Below are 16605 nucleotides of genomic sequence, written 5' to 3'. Positions count from 1 at the left end.
TCTTTGCTCCTACCTCAGGATGTGTGCTTTATATTAGGACTGCTCTACAGGAAAACATATACTTAATATTACTGGTCAATTGCACACAGGGTCCAACCGAAATTTGATTTCCGCTTTTAACCAAACCCCTCCGAAAGACACACATACATGTTTGGGAGAGGTGCAGGGGGCTGCCACACTGGGAACCCAGGGAGCTGTTGTGGGGGGTTAAGTGCCTTGCTCAGGGACACAACAGCAGGCAATGACATCTAGAATTTGATACCAGCAACCTTTGCCAACAGATTTTTCCAGTCGGACCCAGGATTCGAACTGGCAACACTCCAGTTGCTGGCTCACCTCTCTAACCGCTAGTCTACCTGCTCACCTCTCTAACCGCTAGTCTACCTGCCGCCTATACTGTCACTAAGTTACAGTCTCAACCGAGCAGCAAAAACAGAGGAACAAACCGGTTGTGAGAGGGAGATCGAACTCTGTCCCTTTAAAATGTCATCATCACATCCAAGAGCACTTAGTTGCCTCTGCAAAATAAACTTAGTTCTCCTGATCACACTCAGGCCTTCACTTCACTGCTTTGTAACTTTGGCCATTAAGACAGAACACCAGCTGTAAAATACAAGGTGTGCAAAACCACCCTTAGGCAATACACACAACTCAATGATTAAACAAACACTCTCTAATTTCCTCACTGTCTTTATTGAGGTGTGTGTACATTGTATGTGTGTAAATTGTATATATGCGTGCATTCGTGCACTGTACTTGTGTGTGTGGCTGGCTGGCATGTACCGTGTGTGTGTGTGTGTGTGTGTGTGTGTGTGTGTGTGTGTGTGTGTGTGTGTGTGTGTGTGTGTGTGTGTGTGTGTGTGTGTGTGTGTGTGTGTGTGTGTGTGTGTGTGTGTGTTGCCCGCAGACCACCAACGAACTCACACAGAAACAGATGACGTCAACTTGCAGTGATTACTTTAATAGCTGAGTAGAGTAGAGGCTGTGGAGCAGCACAGAAGGCTGGACAGCATCAACCTAACCATGAGGACCTGTCTCTCTGTCTGTCTGCTCAGCCAGCTACAGATGTAGGATGTTCATTTGGAACCAGCTTGCTACAGCAGGAAAATAATCCTGCAACAACAGGAAATGTGAATTATTATGTGGATTATCATTAATGGACATTTTTTGTAGGGGTTTGTTGGAAACTGACTAATTGACTCGAGCATGTTTAGTATGTTTAAAAAATTCACTGTCCTATAACACTGCCTTATATCTTAACATGTTTTATATCATTGTATTTTCTTAAGATGTTTTATGTCATTATATTTTCTTAATATGTTTCGTATCATTATATTTTCTTAAGATGTTGGATATCATCATTTCTTAGAATAGAAAGAAGTGTTCTCTCTGTGTATGAGAAGAGCAATTATGTAGTGGATTGACTCCCTAACATCAAGGCCTCTCCTGACTGATAAGGATACCAGTTGAGACATTTTTGGTTACGGCAAATCAAGTCTGACATTTTAAAGCAGAATTGACTAACTTTAAAAGCCTTTTTAAACCTTGAATACACTACAAGTTTGAATGTCCTGTTTTGTGGGATAATTCTCACCAACAAAAGAGTGATCAAATTAAGATCCTACATCTGTACTGCCTGATGTAAAATACCTGACCAGAAACACATCTGTAACAAAGACACAGCAACTTCCAGCAGCACACTACTCTATTGGCCAGTACAAGAGAAGATAATTATGAACTCAATGACTGGGGGCTTCTGATCAGTGTTCTGCTGTGTTGACTTAATTGTTCCAACAGAGAATGAGCTGAGTTTCCTGATTGCATGCAGCCAAGACAGGAGAACAGAGCAAAATACAACAGCAGAGGTACGCAAAGACACACTCACACACACACACACACACACACACACACACACACACACACACACACACACACACACACACACACACACACACACACACACACACACACACACACACACACACACACACACACACACACACACACACACACACATGCTGGTGAAGACATTTGGCCTGCTGATTTAAAGAGTGCTGTGAATGTGGGAATGGGGTGATTCATAATAACTTCATGATGTCTGTTTTCAGACAGACTTAAGATGGATCTATGATGCCTGGGAGTCAGAAAGAGACTACTGTGTTCTCTGACAGACTTAGCATAGAGACTAGAGGTCGACCGATTAATCGGAATGGCCGATTAATTAGGGCCGATTTCAAAATTTCATAACAATCGGAAATCTGTATTTTTGGACACCTTTTATTTATTTTTTTTACACCTTTATTTAACTAGGCAAGTCAGTTAAGAACACATTCTTATTTTCAATGACGGCCTAGGAACGGTGGGTTAACTTCCTTGTTCAGGGGCAGAACTACAGATTTTTACCTTGTCAGCTCGGGGATTCGTTTTTGCAACCTTCCAGTTACTAGTCCAACGCTCTAACCACCTGCCTTACATTGCACTCCACGAGGAGCCTGCGTGGCAGGCAGACTACCTGTTACGCGAGGGCAGCAAGAAGGCAAGGTAAGTTGCTAGCTAGCATTAAACTTATCTTATAAAAAACAATCAATCTTAACATAATCACTAGTTAACTACACATGGTTGATGATATTACTAGTTTATCTAGCGTGTCCTGTGTTGCATATAATCGATGCGGTGCCCGTTAATTTCTCATTGAATCACAGCCTACTTTGACAAACGGGTGATGATTTAACAAGCGCATTTGCGAAAAAAGCACTGCCGTTGCACCAATGTACCTAACCATAAACATCAATGCGTTTCTTTAAAATCAATACACAAGTATATATTTTTAAACCTGCATATTTAGTTAATATTGCCTGCTAACATGAATTTCTTATAATTAGGGAAATTGTGTCACTTCTCTTGCGTTCTGTGCAAGCAGTCAGGGTATATGCAGCAGTTTGGGCCGCCTGGCTCGTTGCGAACTGTGTGAAGTCCATTTATTCCTAACAAAGACCTTAATTAATTTGCCAGAATTGTACATAATTATGACATAATATTGAAGGTTGTACAATGTAACAGCAATATTTAGACTTAGGGATGCCACCCGTTAGATAAAATACGGAACTGTTCCGTATTTCACTGAAAGAATAAACGTTTTGTTTTCGAAATGATAGTTTCCGGATTTGATCATATCAATGACCAAAGGCTCGTATTTCTTTGTGTTATTATGTTTTAATTAAGTCTATGATTTTATATTTGATAGAGCAGTCTGACTGAGCGATGGTAGGCAGCAGCAGGCTCATAAGCATTCATTCAAACAGCACTTTTGTGCGTTTGACAGCAGCTCTTCGCTGTGCTTCAAGCATTGAGCTGTTTATGACTTCAAGCCTATCAACTCCCGAGATTAGGCTGGTGTAACCGATGTGAAATTGCTAGCTAGTTAGCGGGGAGCGCGCTAATAGCGTTTCAATCGGTGACGTCACTTGCTCTGAGACTTGGAGTAGTTGTTCCCCTTGCTCTGCAAGGGCCGCGGCTTTTGTGGAGCGATAGGTAACGATGCTTCGAGGGTGGCTGTTGTCGATGTGTTCCTGGTTCAAGCCCAGGTAGTGGCGAGGAAAGGGACAGAAGCTATACTGTTACACCGGCACTAAAGTGCCTATAAGAACATCCAATAGTCAAAGGTATATGAAATACAAATGGTATAATAGAGAGAAATAGTCCTATAATTCCTATAATAACTACAACCTAAAACTTCTTACCTGGGAATATTGAAGACTCGTGTTAAAAGGAACCACCAGCTTTCATATGTTCTCATGTTCTGAGCAAGGAACTTAAATGTTAGCTTTTTTACATGGCACATATTGCACTTTTACTTTCTTCTCCAACACTTTTGTTTTTGCATTATTTAAACCAAATTGAACATGTTCCATTATTTATTTGAGGCTAAATTGATTTTATTGATGTATTATATTAACTATGGCTGAAATCCCGGTAATGGGATCGATATGACAACAGCCAGTGAAAGTGCATGGCGCCAAATTCAAACAACAGAAATCTCATAATTAAAATTCCTCAAACATACATGTATCTCATACCATTTTAAAGGTAATCTTGTTGTTAATCCCACCAAAGTGTCCGATTTCAAATAGGCTTTTCAGCGAAAGCACCACAAACGATTATGTTAGGTCACCGCACAATCACAGACAAACACAGCCATTTTTCCAGCCAAAGACAGGAGTCACAAAAAGCAGAAATAGAGATAAAATTAATCACTAACCTTTGATGATCTTCATCAGATGACACTCATAGGACTTCATGTTACACAATACATATATGTTTTGTTCGATAAAGTTAATATTTATATACAAAAACCTCAGTTTACATTGTTCAGAAATGCCTCCAAAATATCCGGAGAAATTGCAGAGAGCCACGTCAAATAACATAAATACTCATCATAAACTTTGATGAAAGATACATGTTTTACATAGAATTAAAGATACACTTGTTCTTAATGCAACCGCTGTGTCAGATTTCAAAAAGCTTTACGGCAAAACACAATATTCAATAATCTGAAAACAGTGTTCAGCCACAAAAGCAAGCCATACAGTTACCCGCCAAATTATGCAGTCAACAAAACTCATAAAAAGCATTATAAATCTTCACTTACCTTTGCTGATCTTCGTCGGAATGCACTCCCAGGACTCCCACTTCCACAATAAATGTTTGTTTTGTTCGGTAATGTCCATCATTTATGTCCAAATAGCTACTTTTGTTAGCGCGTTTGGTAAACAAATCCAAAGTCACGAAGCGCGTTCACTAAAAGCTGACGAAATGTCCAAAAGTTCCGTAACAGTCAGTAGAAACATGTCAAACGATGTATTTAATCAATCTTTAGAATGTTTTTAACATAAATCTTGAATAATGTTCCAACCAGAGAATTACATTGACTTCAGATGAGCGATGGAACAGAGCTCCCTCTCATGTGAACGCGCATGGTTAGAGCATGGTCAGGTCATGGCAGACCTGACTAATTCCCCTCTCATTCGGGCCCCCTTCACAATAGAGGCATCAGACAAAGTTCTACAGACTGTTGACATCTAGTGGAAGCCGTAGGAAGTGCAAACTCATCCATATATCGCTGTGATTTCAATAGGATCTTGGTTGAAAATCAACCAGCCTCATAATTCCCACTTCCTGTTTGGATTTTCTCTCAGGTTTTTGCCTGCCATATGAGTTCTGTTATACTCACAGACATCATTCAAACAGTTGTAGAAACTTCAGAGTGTTTTCTATCCAATATGAATAATAATATGCATATATTAGCAACTGGGACTGAGGAGCAGGCAGTTTAATATGGGCACCTCTGTGCACCTTTCATCCAAGCTACTCAATACTGCCCCTTCAGCCATAAGAAGTTAAGGTAAAAGAAAAGTGTTCATTCAGTATTGTTGTGATTGTCATTACTACAAATACATTTAAAAAAAAATTGGCCGATCAATCGGTATCGGCTTTTTTTGGTCATTATTACAAATACATTTTTAAAAATTGGCCGAATAATTGGTATTGGCATTGAAAAATCATAAATCGGTCGACCTCTAATAGAGACTGGTGAGATATGTAGGTCACACACACACACACACACACACACACACACACACACACACACACACACACACACACACACACACACACACACACACACACACACACACACACACACACACACACACACACACACACACACACGGCTAATAACAGTCTGGTAACAATGGATGGGAGGTTAATACTCCTGGTCTGGACCTCGGCCAGGAGAAGACATCCGCTTTTGGACCAGAAACATGTTCTCCTTCCTCTCTTCCTTCCTGGTCCAGACCAATCCTATTTCTGTTCTTCCTGAGTATTGACTGTGATCAGTTTCTATTGTACTGAGGTATTAAATACTTCTCAGCAGTATAGAAGCCACTCCTAGCCTCCCCCTTCAGTAACACAGGCCATTTTCCTCCAGGAATCTGATGACTTTACAATAACAAGGCTATAATGGAGCCTGTAATGTCTGTCTACAGAGCAGAGGATCACACAGTGTTTACAGAGAGGGGCGACAGCTAACTGCCTGCCACTAAAACCCTTTCTTTACAAACCCCTAGAGACTAGAGGGATGGTTTCAGAAAGCAGAAAGCATAGAGATGGAGAGGGCTGGAAGAGAGGAAGAGGGAGAGATAAAAGGAGGGCTGAGGGAGATAGAGAGACAGAGCCAGACGAGAAGGAGACAGAAAGGGAGAGTGAGCGAGAGGGAGAGAGAAAAAGGTGAGGGTGGGTGGAGAATGAGGGAAGACGGGGGATAGGGAAAAGGTGAGGGCGGGTTGGAGGGAGGAGGCTGAGAGAGAAAAGGCGAGGGCGGGGGAGGGTGGAGGCTGAGAGACAAAAGGCGAGGGCGGGTGGAGAGAGGAGGCTGAGAGAGAAAAGGCGAGTGCAGGTGGAGGGAGGAGGCTGAGAGAGAAAAGGCGAGGGCAGGTGAAGGGAGGAGGCTGAGAGAGAAAAGGCGAGGGCGGGGGAGGGTGGAGGCTGAGAGAGAAAAGGCGAGAGCAGGTGGAGGGAGGAGGCTGAGAGAGAAAAGGCAAGGGCAGGTGGAGGGTGGAGGCTGAGAGAGAAAAGGCGAGGGCAGGTGGAGGCTGAGAGAGAAAAGGCGACGGCAGTGAAGGGTGGAGGCTGAGAGAGAAAAGACGAGAGCGAGTGAAGGGAGGAGGGTGAGAACACCAGAGTGTAGGGTTCCAGACTGGGAACTCTGGGAGATGGATCACAGATGTCTGACGTTCACTGCCGCCCCTCGGCTGTGCAGGATAATTGTGAAACAAAGCATCTCCCTCCCTCTCCCACCCCTCTTTCACTACCTCTCTGCATTTTTAAGCCCCTCTACCTTCTTCCTTTCCCTCTCTACTTTCACTCGCTGCTTTCTCTCTCTCTTTATTCTTCCTCTCTCCTTCTCATGCTTCTCTCTATTCTTTCTCTATCCTCCCTCTATCTTCTCTCACTTTCTCTAATGACAGCAAACACAGATCCCTTATCTTCTGCAATCAGCCTGGATAACTGCAGCATACAAGCACATGAGTCTTCCATCTCTAAAGGTAACCCTACGCAAACAAACACCCTGTCTCAAGACCAGCCTCCTTGAGGAAGAGGCAACCATATGCAAGCAGCAAGCATTGTGAAGAAGCCTGTGTAAAAGCCCTTAGTAAGAGAAGAGGCGATGAGAACCAGACAGAGTGAGAGATAACAAGACAGAGATAGTCCTCCTTACTCAGACAGGGAACAGCAGCACTCATTTACCTGAGGCAATATGTAAGCACTTCTGATGGCTGCAGATAGCAGCATGCACACACACAGTCTGAGGTTGCAGATACACTACATCACCAAAAGTATGTGGACACCCCTTCAAATTAGTTGATTTGGCTATTTCAGCCACACCCGTTGCTGAGAGGTGTATAAAATCTAGCACACAGCCATGCAATCTCCATAGACAGTACCGTCATAGGATGTCACCTTTCCAACAAGTCAGTTTGCCAAATTTATTCCTTGCTAGAGCTGCCCTGGTAAACTGTAAGTTCTATTATTGTGAAGTGGAAATGTCTAGGAGCAACAATGGCTCAGCCGCAAAGTGGTAGGCCACACAAGCTCACAGAACGGGACTGCCGAGTGCTGAAGCGCACAGCTCGTAAAAATTGTCTGTCCTCGGTTGCAACAACAACTGTTTGTTTGGAGCTTCATGAAATGGGTTTCCATGGCCGAGCAGCCACACGCAAGCCTAAGATCACCATGCGCAATGCCAAGCGTAGGCTGGAGTGGTGTAAAGCTCGCCGCCATTGGACTCTGGAGCAGAGGAAACGCGTTCTTTGGAGTGATGAATCACGCTTCACCATGTGACAGTTCGATGGACAAATCTGGGTTTGGCGGATGCCGGAAAACACTACCTGCCCGAATGCATAGTGCCAACTGTAAAGTTTGGTGGAGGAGGAATAATGGTCTGGGGCTGTTTTTCACGGTTCGGGACCCTTAGTTCCAGTGAAGGGAAATCTTAACTCTACAGCATACATTGACATTCTAGCCGATTCTGTGCTTCCAACTTTGTGGCAACAGTTTGCAGAAGGCCCTTTCCTGTTTCAGCATGACAATGCCCCCGTGCACAAAGCGAAGTCGATACAGAAATTGTTTGTCGAGATCAGTGTGAAAGAAATTGACTGGCCTGCACAGAGCCCAGACCCCAACCCCATCGGACACCTTTGAGATGAACTGGAACGCCGACTGCGAGCCAGGACTAATATCAGTGCCCAACCTCACTAATGCTCTTGTGGCTGAATGGAAGCAAGTCCCCGCAACAATGTTCCAACATCTAGTGGAAAGCCTTCGAGGTTGTTATAGCAGCAAAAGGGGTACTAACTCCATATTAATGCACATGATTGATTTTGGAATGAAATGTTTGACGAACAGGTGTCCACGTACTTTTGGTCATGTAGTATATCTTTGAGCCAGCCAACAGGCCGGCCCACTGAACTAATGTAGCCTCCCAAGAAGCCTCCCTGACATAAGTAGACCAGGTTTAAAGACAATGGAAAAGGGAGGGAGGGAGGTGAGCTGGAGGTGAAGCTGAAACTGTGTCAGTTCTTTCAGTGTTTGTTTACTTACTGAAAGTGTGTCAGTGTCCAGCTGCCCGTACAACACCTGAGATTTCATCAAACAGGATACATCTGCTGATTAGGAGAGGAGAGGCAGTGTGGTGGTGAGATAACTGCTTTGGCAAATTCCAGCTAAATTAAATGAGTCCTGTATTCATATGAGACTGAGAGGGATATGAGTTCTAGGGGCCTTGGGACACAGTGGTGTTTTATGTGGGTTTAACTAGACTTATGGCCATTGCTAACAAACAGACTGCATCTGTCTCTGTCTGTGCAGCATTGTCTGTCTCTTAAAATCTCCCGGTTTGTCCTTGGGCAGTCTGACATGAAGAATTAGAGACAATAAAAACAAGCTTCAAATTTTATTGAATCATATTAGGCATGGTCATGTGTGAGTGCATGTAAGTGTACGTGTGTATGTGTGTGTGTGTGTGTCTCTAGTCCTCTGGTATTATAACGCTATATCTCGCCCCTGTCCGGTCCAGTGTGAGTGCTCTCCAGTCGCCTGGAGCAGCAGGAGCAGCAGCCAACCCTGGAGACTCTTTCTCTCAACTACAAATCCATTCACAGCTGCACACACCATTAAGATAACCCTATACATTACATACATTACACAGAGAGAGCCTGGTACACACCATTACTCTGGCCTGTACACAGAGAGAGCCTAGTACACCCCATTAACCTGGCCTACACACAGAGAGACCTGATACACACCATTACTCTGGCCTATACACAGAGAGAGCCTAGTACACCGGATTACCCTGGCCTACACACAGAGAGACCTGCTACACACCATTACCCTGGCCTACACACAGAGAGAGACCTGGTACACACCATTACCATGGCCTACACACAGAGAGACCTGCTACACACCATTACCCTGGCCTATACACAAAGAGAGATGATACACACCATTACTCTGGCCTATACACACAGAGAGCCTAGTACACCGGATTACCCTGGCCTACACACAGAGAGACCTGCTACACACCATTACCCTGGCCTACACACAGAGAGAGACCTGGTACACACCATTACCCTGGCCTACACACAGAGAGACCTGATACACACCATTACCCTGGCCTACACACAGAGAGACCTGATACACACCATTACCCTGGCCTACACACAGAGAGACCTGCTACACACCATTACCCTGGCCTACACACAGAGAGAGACCTGATACACACCATTACCCTGGCCTACACACAGAGAGACCTGATACACACCATTACTCTGGCCTATACACACAGAGAGCCTAGTACACCGGATTACCCTGGCCTACACACAGAGAGACCTGCTACACACCATTACCCTGGCCTAGACACAGAGAGAGACCTGGTACACACCATTACCCTGGCCTATACACAAAGAGAGATGATACACACCATTACCCTGGCCTATATACAGAGAGAGATGATACACACCATTACCCTGGCCTATATACAGAGAGAGATGATACACACCATTACCCTGGCCTATATACAGAGAGACCTGCTACATACCATTACCCTGGCCTATACACAGAGAGAGAGATGATACACACCATTACCCTGGCCTATATACAGAGAGAGATGATACACATGATTACCCTGGCCTATATACAGAGAGAGATGATACACATCATTTCCCTGGCCTATATACAGAGAGAGATGATACACATGATTACCCTGGCCTATATACAGAGAGAGATGATACACATCATTACCCTGGCCTATATACCGAAAGACCTGCTACATACCATTACCCTGGCCTATACACAGAGAGAGATGATACACACCATTACCCTGGCCTATATACAGAGAGAGATGATACACACCATTACCCTGGCCTATATACAGAGAGAGATGATACACACCATTACCCTGGCCTATATACAGAGAGAGATGATACACACCATTACCCTGGCCTATATACAGAGAGAGATGATACACATCATTACCCTGGCCTATACACAGAGAGAGATGATACACATCATTACCCTGGCCTATACACAGAGAGAGCCTGGTACACACCATTACCCTAAACTATACACAGAGAGAGACATGGTACACACCATTACTCTGGCCTATACACAGAGACCAGAGATCAGGGCTTTAGGTCTCCAGTCAATATGAGTGGAAACAGTGGGCCTTCTTCAAAAACACTTTCTAAACACTAGCTCTTAGGGGTTATTTTATTGCACTATGTGAATTTCCATTTGGATTGATTAGACATAATCAATGGAAATCAATAGAAACATATTTACTATGTGAAACTACACAAAACCTCCTGCAGGGCCCAGGCCACTCACTCACAATGACTGAACTATCCCCCTCTGTTTAGGACCTGGCTTTCTCTGTCTCCATGACTACCCTACCATAGTTTATCACCTGCAGCTAGGGCCTAGTGCCGACGTCATAGCGCTAGTCACAAACCAACTGCCATAACGGTCTCTCTCTCTCTCTCTCTCTCTCTCTCTCTCTCTCTCTCTCTCTCTCTCTCTCTCTCGGTCTCTCTCTCTCTCTCTGTCTCTCAGCTGTATGCTAATGAGGAGAGAGATTACAGCCAATCAGCGACACCTGGCCCTCTGTGCCTGGCGGTAAGGAGATTATCATATAGTGTGTGTCTGATTATGAAAAATATGCTTTGTGTTGGGTTTTATACTGGTGTTGAAGATGACAGGCTACATGATTGTAGTTGTTAGTCAGACTTTGGGATATGAATGCTTTGTGTTGTCGTTCGTTACTGGTTTATATCTGAAAGATAGAACTGCTTCACTGTTGATACAGACATCAACTCCACCCTGCTGTAGAAGTTTAAAGCTGGTATTCTATAAGAGATGCTGTTACTCAAGCTGTAGAGAAGTTCTGGTTTTCAGTACTGGTCAGCCCCTTCAACCAAGTCAAGAAGTCTAATCAAGCTCTGACAACTCTTTTCTAGCTTACCGTTAGTTTACATGCAGGGATGAGTTCCAGACTTGAGTTCCAGCCAATCAATACCCATAAACCCCAGACAGAACATCTGCTACCATGGCAACCTAAGGATGGCTGAAAGGATCATTCTACAAGGAACTCAGAATCCATAAAGGAAAGAATTTGCATTGTTATTAAGTGTCACAGTCATATTGGCAATAAGAAAACCAGTTTAAGTGGACCACGGGACTCCCAGTTGTATACACTGAGCATGTTACATGCAGAAATAACAGATCCACACAGTTTTTGCCACACCAAGTGGAAATACAAACAACTAATCTGAAACTAAATTCTATGATAGGTCAGCTGAGAAAGGCTGCTGTCTGTCTATTGTGTGAGCACCACCCTGCTGGTTTCCCAGTAAAGGCACCAGGCTGGGGGCCAGTAGGGGCCAGGAAGGGGTCGGGAGTGTTGTACCCCCAGCAGAGCCTCATCTCTGGGAGCCACGGAACCCAAAGGACAGCGGGAGAGGAGGAAAAATTTGTCAGACAAAAGAGTGAAAAGTAAAGTACACTCAGGGAGAGAGAGTAAGAGAGAAGAAGCGAGTAATTAACGCAGACGCTGCCTAATCTTATCAGTGTGCATGACTGCCCTAGAGTAGAGAGAGAGAGAGAGAGAGCGAGCGAGCGAGAGAAGGGAAATACCTGTGTGCCATCCCAGCAGCAAGATTTGTGACCTGCTGCCCCAAGAAAAGGGCAACCTGTGAAAAACAAACACCATTGTAAATTCAACCCATATTTATGTTTATTTATTTCCCCTTTTGTACTTTAACTATTTGCACATCGTTACGGGTATGGGTATATACCCATAATATGACATTTGAAATGTCTCTATTATTTGGAACTTCTGTGAGTGTAATGTCTACTGTTCATTTTTATTGTTTATTTCACTTTTGTTTATTATCTATTTCACTTGTTTTGGCAATGTAAACATATGTTTCCCATGCCAATAAATCCCTTTGAATGGAATTGAATTGAGAGAGAGAGGCTGAGACTGAGAGAAAGAATGTGGTATTCACTCTTCTATACAGTTATTTTCCTTACTATGATCAAGTGAACATGGCTCTGAGCAGGATGGTTGTGAAATCTACAGAGAAACTCTTCATCTTCTTTAGACCATCATAGAAAATGTCATCACTTGAGCTGCTTCCACTCCTTTGACCTTTTACATAGCACTGGCCTGCCATAAAACCACTGTAACACATTTACACTGTACACACGCATACACACACACAAACACGCAGACGCATGCACATACACACACAAATAAGAAGAGAGGACAATAGTCTTCCCATTCTACTGCTCTCCTTTTCCACTCTGCTCTGCTGCTGAAGAACAGTGAGCGAGACTTTTCCAGAGACACCTGTATGAGGTAGGCCACCTCATCTCCCAACCCTCCCAACTCTCTGTGGGTCTATAAAGCCATCGGATAGACAGACACTTTTAATTCAATCACAACTGCTCCTTTTGGGAGGATGGGACAGAAAACCTCCTAACGTAATGTGACCCAGTTAGAGTCAGTCAGTAGGTCTGCCTGTGTTCCAACGCAGCCCTCCTCAGAGGCAGTATGGCGGTTGTATTGCCAATTAACGGATCTTCGGGAAAGAAGACACGCTGAAAACAATTAATTTCACGTGTTGGATTGATTAGAGCACTTCCTGGGGTTTGTTGTTGAAAGACTTCTAGCCGACAAACTCGCACACAAAAATCTAAGAATATAGATGGGGGGGGGACAAAGACGATGTCAAAAACAGATGTAGCAGTGAGTCAGTGAAAGTGAAAATGATCATGTTTGTTACTGTCCCCCTCCCGCATCTGGAACACTTTAGTTTGAAGCAGTATAATGCAAACAGTGGTTGAAGGGGCTGACCAGTACTGAAAACCAGAACTTCTCTACAGCTTGAGTAACAGCATCTCTTATAGAATACCAGCTTTAAACTTCAAACCCTGGTGTGGTAAAATAGGAGTAAAAAAAATGGAGTATGGAGTATTAATGGCTCCTTTTTAATTCCCCTTCAGGCAATCTGATACAAACCAAACAGCCTTGTTATCAGGACTATCTCCTCTAGTAGTGGGGTCCTGTGGTGCCAAACAGTACATCAGATGTTGGACCTGGCCTCCACACTACTGCCTGACCCCTGACCCCACAGACTCCATTTAATAAGCCAATTTTACAGGCCTGTCACACCAAGCCTGTGGTCCGGCCTCGGGTTTCACGCACACACTGATAGAGACGGGATCAGATTTCGGCTAAGAGCCCGCTCCAAATATTGATGTTAACATACTCATCATAGCAAATGTTTATATTTGGAAAAAGCCCGACCACTGCTTTGAGAAGGTGTGTATGTGTACCACTGCACCAAACCCTCCAATTGAAAGTTGCTTTAAGCGTCGCCATGCCAAAGGGGAACATATTGACGAAACCTATAAAGTGAGGTCAAGGGCCTGGTCTAATGACACACACACAAGACGATATCATCAAAGAGCAGAAAAGCTGAAGTTTGGAGCGCAGACTATGTGGTCTGTATGGAGCAGACTATGTGGTCTGTATGAACTGGTTGCCAGTCAAAGACGAAGAGGTTTTATGTGACGTTAAAAGAATCGCCAACTGCACCCACACAGCACCAAGCAGGCCGGGGAAAAAAGAGCAGAGGCTGGTAAGATTTTTTCCACTCTTTGATAATTTACCATTCGGTTTAGGCAAAGGAAGAAGAACAAAAAAAAAACATTAAATAACTTTTCTGCACTCCTAGCCTGCACTCCTAGTCTGCACTCCTAGACTGTACTCCTAGCCTGCACAGGCAGCCAGCAGTAGGAATCTTGTATTTTCCCCTTTTCCTGAGGTCAGAGCTGAACAGAGCAGACCAGAGGAACATTCTCCAGCAGGCCTGTAATGATTGAAGCCTGTTTTATTCTGGTTTTTTTATTGGTCCAAACACGGAACCCTGAGGGACACCACGTGCCTCGGCCCTCTGGCTCTAGCCACTGCCAGTGGTCCAACAACCAGCCGGCCTGCCAACGGCTATCATTTTTATTCTTAGATACTGTAAAGTCACCCATTCAATGATGTCATTAAACTTCTAAACCACAACTGGGTGCCCATTAAAGATGGTGATAAAGAAATTGCGTCAAACAAACGTACCAGGAAGGACTTCAACTTGAGATCGAGACCACACAGTGACTGTGCTGCAGCCAGCGACTGCCACGCATCCACGGTTGGCTATAATGTGACAATGAATGGTAGCATATTTAGCAATTCACTTTAAAGGTCCTGTCTTTCTAAATGTGCTTTGTGTATTCATGCAAGTACAGTGACGGGAAAGAGAGAGAAGAAAAATAAAGTGCAACACAGCGAATTCAAACTTAACACCGGGACTAGAAGTGTTCTCTTAGGTGAATGGCTATTGATTACCTACTGACCGTTGCTATGCAGTACACAGTCCATCAATGGCTTGAGCCTTGGGACAAGAACAAGCATTCTCATTCAACACATTGCCACATCCATTATTCATACAAATCAGTATTTTACTGCAGCAATTCAGTTTGGATTCTTTAGACAATTGTATTGGCTGCCAACTCCCCCTGCAGAGTTATGGTCTGGCTAACAAAGGAAAGGGGAGGGGGTCAGGCTGGCCTATAAATGAGATCTCATATATGGGATGTTTTTTTTAATGGGACACAATCTCTATATCCTGACTATTATAAGGTTGACAATACAGGGGTCCAAAAGCTTCACCTTAGTTGGTAATCTAATATTTCTTACCCCCCAGGGCTCTCGCACACTAAGGTGAGCACAAGTGTGTACGAGCACACACCGCACACAGGTGGAATCTGTTTTCAGGTTGTTGGTTTGAAGTGGGGGAAGGGGGAGTAAGGTCAGAACCTTCAATCTCATGAGCCCCTCTAGGAAAGATCTTTAGACTTCCTCAGTTTGTCATGAGCTAGTCATTCAGTTTGTCATGAGCTAGTCATTCAGTTTGTCATGAGCTAGTCATTCAGTTTGACCAGTCAACAGTCTAAATGCAGGTTTAGATATTCAAAAATCACAGTTCAGGGAGTTGCCTCTGGACCATTTCGAGATCGGCCAAACTGCCCATTCACTAGGTCAGAGAGAAAAACAGCTACATCTGCCTCAGTCACAACCACATCTGCTTTGTTTACATTATGAGTTGACTGTTTGTTGTATATAAATAGGTTAATGTGTTTTTTTCATGAAATGTCATTCATTGTGAAGGCAATTGACTTTCCTTTGTGTCCTATTACTGATGTGTCAATAATTAATTTGACAGTTCATTTGACAGGAGAGAAGCTCTGCTAAAATAACTATTATACATAGGCCTATTACTAACATTAATAACGTGATAACGGCAACAGCTGATTGTATTCGTGTCAGAAAAAAAAGAATGGAAAAGTATGCTAGAATGTGCAACGTTGTCTGGCAAACTATTCGTCATTCTGGTCGGCTTTCCTGCCACGAGTTTCCCCTTCAGCGACTGGGGAAAACGCCGAACCAGCAGCTCTCAGACAAATGAAAGTAATTAGGCCTACATTTACAATGAAATTAACATAGCTCAAAAGTAGGCTGAGCGTTGTTGAAAATTTGAAAAGGGGGAAACAAAGTGAATAGGAAATCTGTGTAAATGAATAACGAGAAGAATAGACGAAAAGCGTATTGAATTGCAGAAGAAATCCTTCCCCTTACTTACGAATAGGTTTTCCAAGTTGTGCAAAACGTCCGGTGATCAATATGCTCGCTTTCCAATAAAAAATCCAACTAGCCTAAATATTTTTTGAAAATCGCTGTCTTTGGGATAGAAGTTTTCTTTTAGGATAACGCCGTGTGTTTCTTCCACCCACACGACTCCTTGGTCCAAGTGTCTTCCTCCCCCACGCTCTCTGTGACCACGGATAACAGAGCTGCGAGCCTTTTTCTCCAGACCAGCATGCCTACATTTGGGAGCTAGTGACGTTATCCTCCTGTTACCATTTAATCTCTCTCTCTCT

Source organism: Salvelinus namaycush, chromosome 31 (assembly GCF_016432855.1).
Source record: "Salvelinus namaycush isolate Seneca chromosome 31, SaNama_1.0, whole genome shotgun sequence".
Lineage (NCBI taxonomy): Eukaryota > Metazoa > Chordata > Actinopteri > Salmoniformes > Salmonidae > Salvelinus > Salvelinus namaycush.
The sequence above is the reverse complement of the archived record's forward strand: the minus strand, read 5'-3'. Positions refer to the sequence as shown.